Raw genomic sequence first — 14,184 nt, 5'->3', positions numbered from 1 at the left:
TGAAGACAATTAGTTAATTAAATAAATAAAAATCTATGGATAAGAACTTTTTTATTTTGTAAAATATATAATTGAATAATTTAATTTAATAAAATAAAAAAATATCCAAGCTACCTAGACCAATCCCCACCTGTTGACAACCCTTAAATATTGGACACCGAGCAGTAAGATAGAGAGGGACATAATTAAATAATCTAGTAAATTAAATCAATAAAATATTTTAACTATTTAAAATAAGTAAATAAATAATTATGCAACAAAAAATCCGAGCTTTATATGATGGTCGAGCACATGCTAAAAATCTAGGCTTGATGGTTGGTCTAGGCTTACACGGGCTTAATAAGTTCTGTTGATATAAAGGCAAAGCCCAAACCAGACGTGGCCCAACCAATGAAAAGGTTTAACCCCAACCGATACCTATCCAATTTATAAACCTAAATATTTTGCTCGGGTTGGGGGGGAATGTATGGATTATTAACTACTTGAATAATTTAATAAATTAAATAAATAGGAAACTATGGATACCAATTTAGTTAATTTTGTAAAATAACTAATGATTAATTTGGTTTAGTAAAATAAATAAATAAAATTACATTTAGTATTGGCACGGGACAGGTACATCCTATCCCATATTCACAAAACATATTAGTTAACCTTAAAATAGTCTCTAGGAGAGAGAGAGAGAGAGAGAGAAATAATTTGTTAGGAAAATAATTAATTAATTAGTTAATTAAAGAATTCAGTAAATTAAGTAAATAGAAATCTATGGATAATAATTTACTTAATTTTATAAAATAGATAAATCAATAGTTAACTTTAACAAAAAAGCATAAATAAATATTCACTTGTGATTGGTGCAAGACTAGTCCAAGCTATCCCCAACCAAACTTGCACCATTGACAACCGTAAGTATTGGTAACATGTTGAATTAAATAAATAAAACTTTATAGAGAAGAAATTTTTTTAATATATTAAAACAAATAAATGAATAATTTAATTTAGTAAAATAAATAAATAAAATTTCAGTTATTATTGGGGCAAGACATGTACAACCTATTCGACACCAGAACTAATACATTGTTCAAAAAGTAAATCATTAATTAGATGAACAATTTAGTTATGTAAATAAATAAAACCTATGGATAATAATTTACTTACTTTTGGTAAAATAAATAAATATCCAAACTATCTAGATCCAAACCCAACCCATTCACAACCCTAAATATGTAACTCAGGAGGGAGAGAGAGAGAGAGAGAGAGAGAGAGAGAGAGAGAATAATTTGTTTATAAAGTAAATTAATTTAGTAAGTTCAGTAAATAATTTTTAACTTAATAGCATAACTAAATAAGTAATTAGGTGAGAAAATGAGAGGAACAAGGAATTTCCTCACCACGATTCAGGCTCTATATGAACTTTAAGCTCATGCTCACGATGTAGGCTCGAAGTTCAACCTGGACTTAGACTTGCGCATAAATATGTTCTTTTGTTCTCGTTAATAATTTTAATCCAAGCTGAGACCTAACCTACTAATAGCCCTAAATATTAGGCTTAGGGAGAGAGATCGAAATAGCAAAATATTTAAATAAATGATTAATTACTTGAATAATTTTGTAAATTAAAAAATAGAAATCTATGGATAATATTTTACTAAATTTTGTAAAATAAACAAATCAAAAATTTAATTTAATAAAATTACTATATACTCATTTATTATTGGGTGTCGGGTTGAATCAAATAAATAAAAATTTATACATATTAGTTTATCTAAAGTATTTAAATATATAAACGAATAATTTAGTTTAGTAAAATAAATAAAATTTCATTAATCATTCGGACGGGATAGGTACATTCTGTACCACACTAGACCGAACTCGTTGATAACCCAAAAAATAAGGATCCAGAGAAAGAGAAAAATAAGTTTTTAACTAATTTATTAACCTAAATAATAAAATCATTATATAATGATCAATTCATTTAGTAAAATAAAAAATAAATATCCAATCTATCTAAAACCGAGCCCGGCCCATTGATAACCCAAAATATTAGACTTGGGAAGGGAGAGATATAATGAAATAATTTTTTGATAAAATTAAATCATTTAGTAAATTAAATAAATAATTTTTTTTAACTTACTAAATTAAATAAATAAATAAATTGGTGAGGAAATAAGAGAGTAAGAAACAATAACGCTTTCCTCGTCGGCTCAACTCAAGAGGTAGGTCTAATGGTTGGGTTGGGCTCAAAGTTGGGCTTCAATATATTCTATTGAATAAAGACAAAGTCCAACCCAAACTTGGCACTGCCTGTGAACCAACCTTCTTAATTTGTTAATAAATGATTAATTAATGAAGACAATTAGTTAATTAAATAAATAAAAATCTATGGATAAGAACTTTTTTATTTTGTAAAATATATAATTGAATAATTTAATTTAATAAAAGAAAAAAATATCCAAGCTACCTAGACCAATCCCCACCTGTTGACAACCCTTAAATATTGGACACCGAGCAGTAAGATAGAGAGGGACATAATTAAATAATCTAGTAAATTAAATCAATAAAATATTTTAACTATTTAAAATAAGTAAATAAATAATTATGCAACAAAAAATCCGAGCTTTATATGATGGTCGAGCACATGCTAAAAATCTAGGCTTGATGGTTGGTCTAGGCTTAGACGGGCCTTAATAAGTTCTGTTGATATAAAGGCAAAGCCCAAACCAGACGTGGCCCAACCAATGAAAAGGTTTAACCCCAACCGATACCTATCCAATTTATAAACCTAAATATTTTGCTCGGGTTGGGGGGGAATGTATGGATTATTAACTACTTGAATAATTTAATAAATTAAATAAATAGGAAACTATGGATACCAATTTAGTTAATTTTGTAAAATAACTAATGATTAATTTGGTTTAGTAAAATAAATAAATAAAATTACATTTAGTATTGGCACGGGACAGGTACATCCTATCCCATATTCACAAAACATATTAGTTAACCTTAAAATAGTCTCTAGGAGGGAGAGAGAGAGAGAGAAATAATTTGTTAGGAAAATAATTAATTAATTAGTTAATTAAAGAATTCAGTAAATTAAGTAAATAGAAATCTATGGATAATAATTTACTTAATTTTATAAAATAGATAAATCAATAGTTAACTTTAACAAAAAAGCATAAATAAATATTCACTTGTGATTGGTGCAAGACTAGTCCAAGCTATCCCCAACCAAACTTGCACCATTGACAACCGTAAGTATTGGTAACATGTTGAATTAAATAAATAAAACTTTATAGAGAAGAATTTTTTTAATATATTAAAACAAATAAATGAATAATTTAATTTAGTAAAATAAATAAATAAAATTTCAGTTATTATTGGGGCAAGACATGTACAACCTATTCGACACCAGAACTAATACATTGTTCAAAAAGTAAATCATTAATTAGATGAACAATTTAGTTATGTAAATAAATAAAACCTATGGATAATAATTTACTTACTTTTGGTAAAATAAATAAATATCCAAACTATCTAGATCCAAACCCAACCCATTCACAACCCTAAATATGTAACTCAGGAGGGAGAGAGAGAGAGAGAGAGAGAGAGAGAGAGAGAGAGAAATAATTTGTTTATAAAGTAAATTAATTTAGTAAGTTCAGTAAATAATTTTTAACTTAATAGCATAACTAAATAAGTAATTAGGTGAGAAAATGAGAGGAACAAGGAATTTCCTCACCATGATTCAGGCTCTATATGAACTTTAAGCTCATGCTCACGATGTAGGCTCGAAGTTCAACCTGGACTTAGACTTGCGCATAAATATGTTCTTTTGTTCTCGTTAATAATTTTAATCCAAGCTGAGACCTAACCTACTAATAGCCCTAAATATTAGGCTTAGGGAGAGAGATCGAAATAGCAAAATATTTAAATAAATGATTAATTACTTGAATAATTTTGTAAATTAAAAAATAGAAATCTATGGATAATATTTTACTAAATTTTGTAAAATAAACAAATCAAAAATTTAATTTAATAAAATTACTATATACTCATTTATTATTGGGTGTCGGGTTGAATCAAATAAATAAAAATTTATACATATTAGTTTATCTAAAGTATTTAAATATATAAACGAATAATTTAGTTTAGTAAAATAAATAAAATTTCATTAATCATTCGGACGGGATAGGTACATTCTGTACCACACTAGACCGAACTCGTTGATAACCCAAAAAATAAGGATCCAGAGAAAGAGAAAAATAAGTTTTTAACTAATTTATTAACCTAAATAATAAAATCATTATATAATGATCAATTCATTTAGTAAAATAAAAAATAAATATCCAATCTATCTAAAACCGAGCCCGGCCCATTGATAACCCAAAATATTAGACTTGGGAAGGGAGAGATATAATGAAATAATTTTTTGATAAAATTAAATCATTTAGTAAATTAAATAAATAAATTTTTTTAACTTACTAAATTAAATAAATAAATAAATTGGTGAGGAAATAAGAGAGTAAGAAACAATAACGCTTTCCTCGTCGGCTCAACTCAAGAGATAGGTCTAATGGTTGGGTCGGGCTCAAAGTTGGGCTTCAATATATTCTATTGAATAAAGACAAAGTCCAACCCAAACTTGGCACTGCCTGTGAACCAACCTTCTTAATTTGTTAATAAATGATTAATTAATGAAGACAATTAGTTAATTAAATAAATAAAAATCTATGGATAAGAACTTTTTTATTTTGTAAAATATATAATTGAATAATTTAATTTAATAAAAGAAAAAAATATCCAAGCTACCTAGACCAATCCCCACCTGTTGACAACCCTTAAATATTGGACACCGAGCAGTAAGATAGAGAGGGACATAATTAAATAATCTAGTAAATTAAATCAATAAAATATTTTAACTATTTAAAATAAGTAAATAAATAATTATGCAACAAAAAATCCGAGCTTTATATGATGGTCGAGCACATGCTAAAAATCTAGGCTTGATGGTTGGTCTAGGCTTAGACGGGCCTTAATAAGTTCTGTTGATATAAAGGCAAAGCCCAAACCAGACGTGGCCCAACCAATGAAAAGGTTTAACCCCAACCGATACCTATCCAATTTATAAACCTAAATATTTTGCTCGGGTTGGGGGGGAATGTATGGATTATTAACTACTTGAATAATTTAATAAATTAAATAAATAGGAAACTATGGATACCAATTTAGTTAATTTTGTAAAATAACTAATGATTAATTTGGTTTAGTAAAATAAATAAATAAAATTACATTTAGTATTGGCACGGGACAGGTACATCCTATCCCATATTCACAAAACATATTAGTTAACCTTAAAATAGTCTCTAGGAGAGAGAGAGAGAGAGAGAGAAATAATTTGTTAGGAAAATAATTAATTAATTAGTTAATTAAAGAATTCAGTAAATTAAGTAAATAGAAATCTATGGATAATAATTTACTTAATTTTATAAAATAGATAAATCAATAGTTAACTTTAACAAAAAAGCATAAATAAATATTCACTTGTGATTGGTGCAAGACTAGTCCAAGCTATCCCCAACCAAACTTGCACCATTGACAACCGTAAGTATTGGTAACATGTTGAATTAAATAAATAAAACTTTATAGAGAATAAATTTTTTAATATATTAAAACAAATAAATGAATAATTTAATTTAGTAAAATAAATAAATAAAATTTCAGTTATTATTGGGGCAAGACATGTACAACCTATTCGACACCAGAACTAATACATTGTTCAAAAAGTAAATCATTAATTAGATGAACAATTTAGTTATGTAAATAAATAAAACCTATGGATAATAATTTACTTACTTTTGGTAAAATAAATAAATATCCAAACTATCTAGATCCAAACCCAACCCATTCACAACCCTAAATATGTAACTCAGGAGGGAGAGAGAGAGAGAGAGAGAGAGAAATAATTTGTTTATAAAGTAAATTAATTTAGTAAGTTCAGTAAATAATTTTTAACTTAATAGCATAACTAAATAAGTAATTAGGTGAGAAAATGAGAGGAACAAGGAATTTCCTCACCATGATTCTGGCTCTATATGAACTTTAAGCTCATGCTCACGATGTAGGCTCGAAGTTCAACCTAGACTTAGACTTGCGCATAAATATGTTCTTTTGTTCTCGTTAATAATTTTAATCCAAGCTGAGACCTAACCTACTAATAGCCCTAAATATTAGGCTTAGGGAGAGAGATCGAAATAGCAAAATATTTAAATAAATGATTAATTACTTGAATAATTTTGTAAATTAAAAAATAGAAATCTATGGATAATATTTTACTAAATTTTGTAAAATAAACAAATCAAAAATTTAATTTAATAAAATTACTATATACTCATTTATTATTGGGTGTCGGGTAGAATCAAATAAATAAAAATTTATACATATTAGTTTATCTAAAGTATTTAAATATATAAACGAATAATTTAGTTTAGGTAAAATAAATAAAATTTCATTAATCCTTCGGACGGGATAGGTACATTCTGTACCACACTAGACCGAACTCGTTGATAACCCAAAAAATAAGGATCCAGAGAAAGAGAAAAATAAGTTTTTATAATTTATTAACCTAAATAATAAAATCATTATATAATGATCAATTCATTTAGTAAAATAAAAAATAAATATCCAATCTATCTAAAACCGAGCCCGGCCCATTGATAACCCAAAATATTAGACTTGGGAAGGGAGAGATATAATGAAATAATTTTTTGATAAAATTAAATCATTTAGTAAATTAAATAAATAATTTTTTTTAACTTACTAAATTAAATAAATAAATAAATTGCTGAGGAAATAAGAGAGTAAGAAACAATAACGCTTTCCTCATCGGCTCAACTCAAGAGGTAGGTCCAATGGTTGGGTTGGGCTCAAAGTTGGGCTTCAATATATTCTATTGAATAAAGACAAAGTCCAACCCAAACTTGGCACTGCCTGTGAACCAACCTTCTTAATTTGTTAATAAATGATTAATTAATGAAGACAATTAGTTAATTAAATAAATAAAAATCTATGGATAAGAACTTTTTTATTTTGTAAAATATATAATTGAATAATTTAATTTAATAAAAGAAAAAAATATCCAAGCTACCTAGACCAATCCCCACCTGTTGACAACCCTTAAATATTGGACACCGAGCAGTAAGATAGAGAGGGACATAATTAAATAATCTAGTAAATTAAATCAATAAAATATTTTAACTATTTAAAATAAGTAAATAAATAATTATGCAACAAAAAATCCGAGCTTTATATGATGGTCGAGCACATGCTAAAAATCTAGGCTTGATGGTTGGTCTAGGCTTACACTTTGGGCTTAATAAGTTCTGTTGATATAAAGGCAAAGCCCAAACCAGACGTGGCCCAACCAATGAAAAGGTTTAACCCCAACCGATACCTATCGAATTTATAAACCTAAATATTTTGCTCGGGTTGGGGGGGAATGTATGGATTATTAACTACTTGAATAATTTAATAAATTAAATAAATAGGAAACTATGGATACCAATTTAGTTAATTTTGTAAAATAACTAATGATTAATTTGGTTTAGTAAAATAAATAAATAAAATTACATTTAGTATTGGCACGGGACAGGTACATCCTATCCCATATTCACAAAACATATTAGTTAACCTTAAAATAGTCTCTAGGAGAGAGAGAGAGAGAGAGAAATAATTTGTTAGGAAAATAATTAATTAATTAGTTAATTAAAGAATTCAGTAAATTAAGTAAATAGAAATCTATGGATAATAATTTACTTAATTTTATAAAATAGATAAATCAATAGTTAACTTTAACAAAAAAGCATAAATAAATATTCACTTGTGATTGGTGCAAGACTAGTCCAAGCTATCCCCAACCAAACTTGCACCATTGACAACCGTAAGTATTGGTAACATGTTGAATTAAATAAATAAAACTTTATAGAGAAGAAATTTTTTAATATATTAAAACAAATAAATGAATAATTTAATTTAGTAAAGAAAATAAATAAAATTTCAGTTATTATTGGGGCAAGACATGTACAACCTATTCGACACCAGAACTAATACATTGTTCAAAAAGTAAATCATTAATTAGATGAACAATTTAGTTATGTAAATAAATAAAACCTATGGATAATAATTTACTTACTTTTGGTAAAATAAATAAATATCCAAACTATCTAGATCCAAACCCAACCCATTCACAACCCTAAATATGTAACTCAGGAGGGAGAGAAAGAGAGAGAAATAATTTGTTGATAAAGTAAATTAATTTAGTAAGTTCAGTAAATAATTTTTAACTTAATAGCATAACTAAATAAGTAATTAGGTGAGAAAATGAGAGGAACAAGGAATTTCCTCACCACGATTCAGGCTCTATATGAACTTTAAGCTCATGCTCACGATGTAGGCTCGAAGTTCAACCTGGACTTAGACTTGCGCATAAATATGTTCTTTTGTTCTCGTTAATAATTTTAATCCAAGCTGAGACCTAACCTACTAATAGCCCTAAATATTAGGCTTAGGGAGAGAGATCGAAATAACAAAATATTTAAATAAATGATTAATTACTTGAATAATTTTGTAATTAAAAAATAGAAATCTATGGATAATATTTTACTAAATTTTGTAAAATAAACAAATCAAAAATTTAATTTAATAAAATTACTATATACTCATTTATTATTGGGTGTCGGGTTGAATCAAATAAATAAAAATTTATACATAATAGTTTATCTAAAGTATTTAAATATATAAACGAATATTTTAGTTTAGTAAAATAAATAAAATTTCATTAATCATTCGAACGGGATAGGTACATTCTGTACCACACTAGACCGAACTCGTTGATAACCCAAAAAATAAGGATCCAGAGAAAGAGAAAAATAAGTTTTTAACTAATTTATTAACCTAAATAATAAAATCATTATATAATGATCAATTCAATTAGTAAAATAAAAAATAAATATCCAATCTATCTAAAACCTAGCCCGGCCCATTGATAACCCAAAATATTAGACTTGGGAAGGGAGAGATATAATGAAATAATTTTTTGATAAAATTAAATCATTTAGTAAATTAAATAAATAAATTTTTTTAACTTACTAAATTAAATAAATAAATAAATTGGTGAGGAAATAAGAGAGTAAGAAACAATAACGCTTTCCTCGTCGGCTCAACTCAAGAGATAGGTCTAATGGTTGGGTCGGGCTCAAAGTTGGGCTTCAATATATTCTATTGAATAAAGACAAAGTCCAACCCAAACTTGGCACTGCCTGTGAACCAACCTTCTTAATTTGTTAATAAATGATTAATTAATGAAGACAATTAGTTAATTAAATAAATAAAAATCTATGGATAAGAACTTTTTTATTTTGTAAAATATATAATTGAATAATTTAATTTAATAAAAGAAAAAAATATCCAAGCTACCTAGACCAATCCCCACCTGTTGACAACCCTTAAATATTGGACACCGAGCAGTAAGATAGAGAGGGACATAATTAAATAATCTAGTAAATTAAATCAATAAAATATTTTAACTATTTAAAATAAGTAAATAAATAATTATGCAACAAAAAATCCGAGCTTTATATGATGGTCGAGCACATGCTAAAAATCTAGGCTTGATGGTTGGTCTAGGCTTAGACGGGCCTTAATAAGTTCTGTTGATATAAAGGCAAAGCCCAAACCAGACGTGGCCCAACCAATGAAAAGGTTTAACCCCAACCGATACCTATCCAATTTATAAACCTAAATATTTTGCTCGGGTTGGGGGGGAATGTATGGATTATTAACTACTTGAATAATTTAATAAATTAAATAAATAGGAAACTATGGATACCAATTTAGTTAATTTTGTAAAATAACTAATGATTAATTTGGTTTAGTAAAATAAATAAATAAAATTACATTTAGTATTGGCACGGGACAGGTACATCCTATCCCATATTCACAAAACATATTAGTTAACCTTAAAATAGTCTCTAGGAGAGAGAGAGAGAGAGAGAGAGAAGAAATAATTTGTTAGGAAAATAATTAATTAATTAGTTAATTAAAGAATTCAGTAAATTAAGTAAATAGAAATCTATGGATAATAATTTACTTAATTTTATAAAATAGATAAATCAATAGTTAACTTTAACAAAAAAGCATAAATAAATATTCACTTGTGATTGGTGCAAGACTAGTCCAAGCTATCCCCAACCAAACTTGCACCATTGACAACCGTAAGTATTGGTAACATGTTGAATTAAATAAATAAAACTTTATAGAGAAGAAATTTTTTAATATATTAAAACAAATAAATGAATAATTTAATTTAGTAAAATAAATAAATAAAATTTCAGTTATTATTGGGGCAAGACATGTACAACCTATTCGACACCAGAACTAATACATTGTTCAAAAAGTAAATCATTAATTAGATGAACAATTTAGTTATGTAAATAAATAAAACCTATGGATAATAATTTACTTACTTTTGGTAAAATAAATAAATATCCAAACTATCTAGATCCAAACCCAACCCATTCACAACCCTAAATATGTAACTCAGGAGGGAGAGAGAGAGAGAGAGAGAGAGAGAGAGAGAAATAATTTGTTTATAAAGTAAATTAATTTAGTAAGTTCAGTAAATAATTTTTAACTTAATAGCATAACTAAATAAGTAATTAGGTGAGAAAATGAGAGGAACAAGGAATTTCCTCACCATGATTCAGGCTCTATATGAACTTTAAGCTCATGCTCACGATGTAGGCCCGAAGTTCAACCTGGACTTAGACTTGCGCATAAATATGTTCTTTTGTTCTCGTTAATAATTTTAATCCAAGCTGAGACCTAACCTACTAATAGCCCTAAATATTAGGCTTAGGGAGAGAGATCGAAATAGCAAAATATTTAAATAAATGATTAATTACTTGAATAATTTTGTAAATTAAAAAATAGAAATCTATGGATAATATTTTACTAAATTTTGTAAAATAAACAAATCAAAACATTAATTTAATAAAATTACTATATACTCATTTATTATTGGGTGTCGGGTTGAATCAAATAAATAAAAATTTATACATAATAGTTTATCTAAAGTATTTAAATATATAAACGAATAATTTAGTTTAGTAAAATAAATAAAATTTCATTAATCATTCGGACGGGATAGGTACATTCTATACCACACTAGACCGAACTCGTTGATAACCCAAAAAATAAGGATCCAGAGAAAGAGAAAAATAAGTTATTAACTAATTTATTAACCTAAATAATAAAATCATTATATAATGATCAATTCATTTAGTAAAATAAAAAATAAATATCCAATCTATCTAAAACCGAGCCCGGCCCATTGATAACCCAAAATATTAGACTTGGGAAGGGAGAGATATAATGAAATAATTTTTTGATAAAATTAAATCATTTAGTAAATTAAATAAATAATTTTTTTTAACTTACTAAATTAAATAAATAAATAAATTGGTGAGGAAATAAGAGAGTAAGAAACAATAACGCTTTCCTCGTCGGCTCAACTCAAGAGATAGGTCTAATGGTTGGGTCGGGCTCAAAGTTGGGCTTCAATATATTCTATTGAATAAAGACAAAGTCCAACCCAAACTTGGCACTGCCTGTGAACCAACCTTCTTAATTTGTTAATAAATGATTAATTAATGAAGACAATTAGTTAATTAAATAAATAAAAATCTATGGATAAGAACTTTTTTATTTTGTAAAATATATAATTGAATAATTTAATTTAATAAAATAAAAAAATATCCAAGCTACCTAGACCAATCCCCACCTGTTGACAACCCTTAAATATTGGACACCGAGCAGTAAGATAGAGAGGGACATAATTAAATAATCTAGTAAATTAAATCAATAAAATATTTTAACTATTTAAAATAAGTAAATAAATAATTATGCAACAAAAAATCCGAGCTTTATATGATGGTCGAGCACATGCTAAAAATCTAGGCTTGATGGTTGGTCTAGGCTTAGACGGGCCTTAATAAGTTCTGTTGATATAAAGGCAAAGCCCAAACCAGACGTGGCCCAACCAATGAAAAGGTTTAACCCCAACCGATACCTATCCAATTTATAAACCTAAATATTTTGCTCGGGTTGGGGGGGAATGTATGGATTATTAACTTCTTGAATAATTTAATAAATTAAATAAATAGGAAACTATGGATACCAATTTAGTTAATTTTGTAAAATAACTAATGATTAATTTGGTTTAGTAAAATAAATAAATAAAATTACATTTAGTATTGGCACGGGACAGGTACATCCTATCCCATATTCACAAAACATATTAGTTAACCTTAAAATAGTCTCTAGGAGAGAGAGAGAGAGAGAGAAATAATTTGTTAGGAAAATAATTAATTAATTAGTTAATTAAAGAATTCAGTAAATTAAGTAAATAGAAATCTATGGATAATAATTTACTTAATTTTATAAAATAGATAAATCAATAGTTAACTTTAACAAAAAAGCATAAATAAATATTCACTTGTGATTGGTGCAAGACTAGTCCAAGCTATCCCCAACCAAACTTGCACCATTGACAACCGTAAGTATTGGTAACATGTTGAATTAAATAAATAAAACTTTATAGAGAAGAAATTTTTTAATATATTAAAACAAATAAATGAATAATTTAATTTAGTAAAATAAATAAATAAAATTTCAGTTATTATTGGGGCAAGACATGTACAACCTATTCGACACCAGAACTAATACATTGTTCAAAAAGTAAATCATTAATTAGATGAACAATTTAGTTATGTAAATAAATAAAACCTATGGATAATAATTTACTTACTTTTGGTAAAATAAATAAATATCCAAACTATCTAGATCCAAACCCAACCCATTCACAACCCTAAATATGTAACTCAGGAGGGAGAGAGAGAGAGAGAGAGAGAGAGAGAGAGAGAGAAGAGAGAAATAATTTGTTTATAAAGTAAATTAATTTAGTAAGTTCAGTAAATAATTTTTAACTTAATAGCATAACTAAATAAGTAATTAGGTGAGAAAATGAGAGGAACAAGGAATTTCCTCACCACGATTCAGGCTCTATATGAACTTTAAGCTCATGCTCACGATGTAGGCTCGAAGTTCAACCTGGACTTAGACTTGCGCATAAATATGTTCTTTTGTTCTCGTTAATAATTTTAATCCAAGCTGAGACCTAACCTACTAATAGCCCTAAATATTAGGCTTAGGGAGAGAGATCGAAATAACAAAATATTTAAATAAATGATTAATTACTTGAATAATTTTGTAAATTAAAAAATAGAAATCTATGGATAATATTTTACTAAATTTTGTAAAATAAACAAATCAAAACATTAATTTAATAAAATTACTATATACTCATTTATTATTGGGTGTCGGGTTGAATCAAATAAATAAAAATTTATACATAATAGTTTATCTAAAGTATTTAAATATATAAACGAATAATTTAGTTTAGTAAAATAAATAAAATTTCATTAATCATTCGAACGGGATAGGTACATTCTGTACCACACTAGACCGAACTCGTTGATAACCCAAAAAATAAGGATCCAGAGAAAGAGAAAAATAAGTTTTTAACTAATTTATTAACCTAAATAATAAAATCATTATATAATGATCAATTCAATTAGTAAAATAAAAAATAAATATCCAATCTATCTAAAACCTAGCCCGGCCCATTGATAACCCAAAATATTAGACTTGGGAAGGGAGAGATATAATGAAATAATTTTTTGATAAAATTAAATCATTTAGTAAATTAAATAAATAAATTTTTTTAACTTACTAAATTAAATAAATAAATAAATTGGTGAGGAAATAAGAGAGTAAGAAACAATAACGCTTTCCTCGTCGGCTCAACTCAAGAGATAGGTCTAATGGTTGGGTCGGGCTCAAAGTTGGGCTTCAATATATTCTATTGAATAAAGACAAAGTCCAACCCAAACTTGGCACTGCCTGTGAACCAACCTTCTTAATTTGTTAATAAATGATTAATTAATGAAGACAATTAGTTAATTAAATAAATAAAAATCTATGGATAAGAACTTTTTTATTTTGTAAAATATATAATTGAATAATTCAATTTAATAAAATAAAAAAATATCCAAGCTACCTAGACCAATC

Source organism: Nelumbo lutea, chromosome 6 (assembly GCF_056320005.1).
Source record: "Nelumbo lutea isolate HS-2025 chromosome 6, American lotus-T2T, whole genome shotgun sequence".
Classification (NCBI taxonomy): domain Eukaryota; kingdom Viridiplantae; phylum Streptophyta; class Magnoliopsida; order Proteales; family Nelumbonaceae; genus Nelumbo; species Nelumbo lutea.
Note: the sequence above shows the minus strand (reverse complement) of the source record.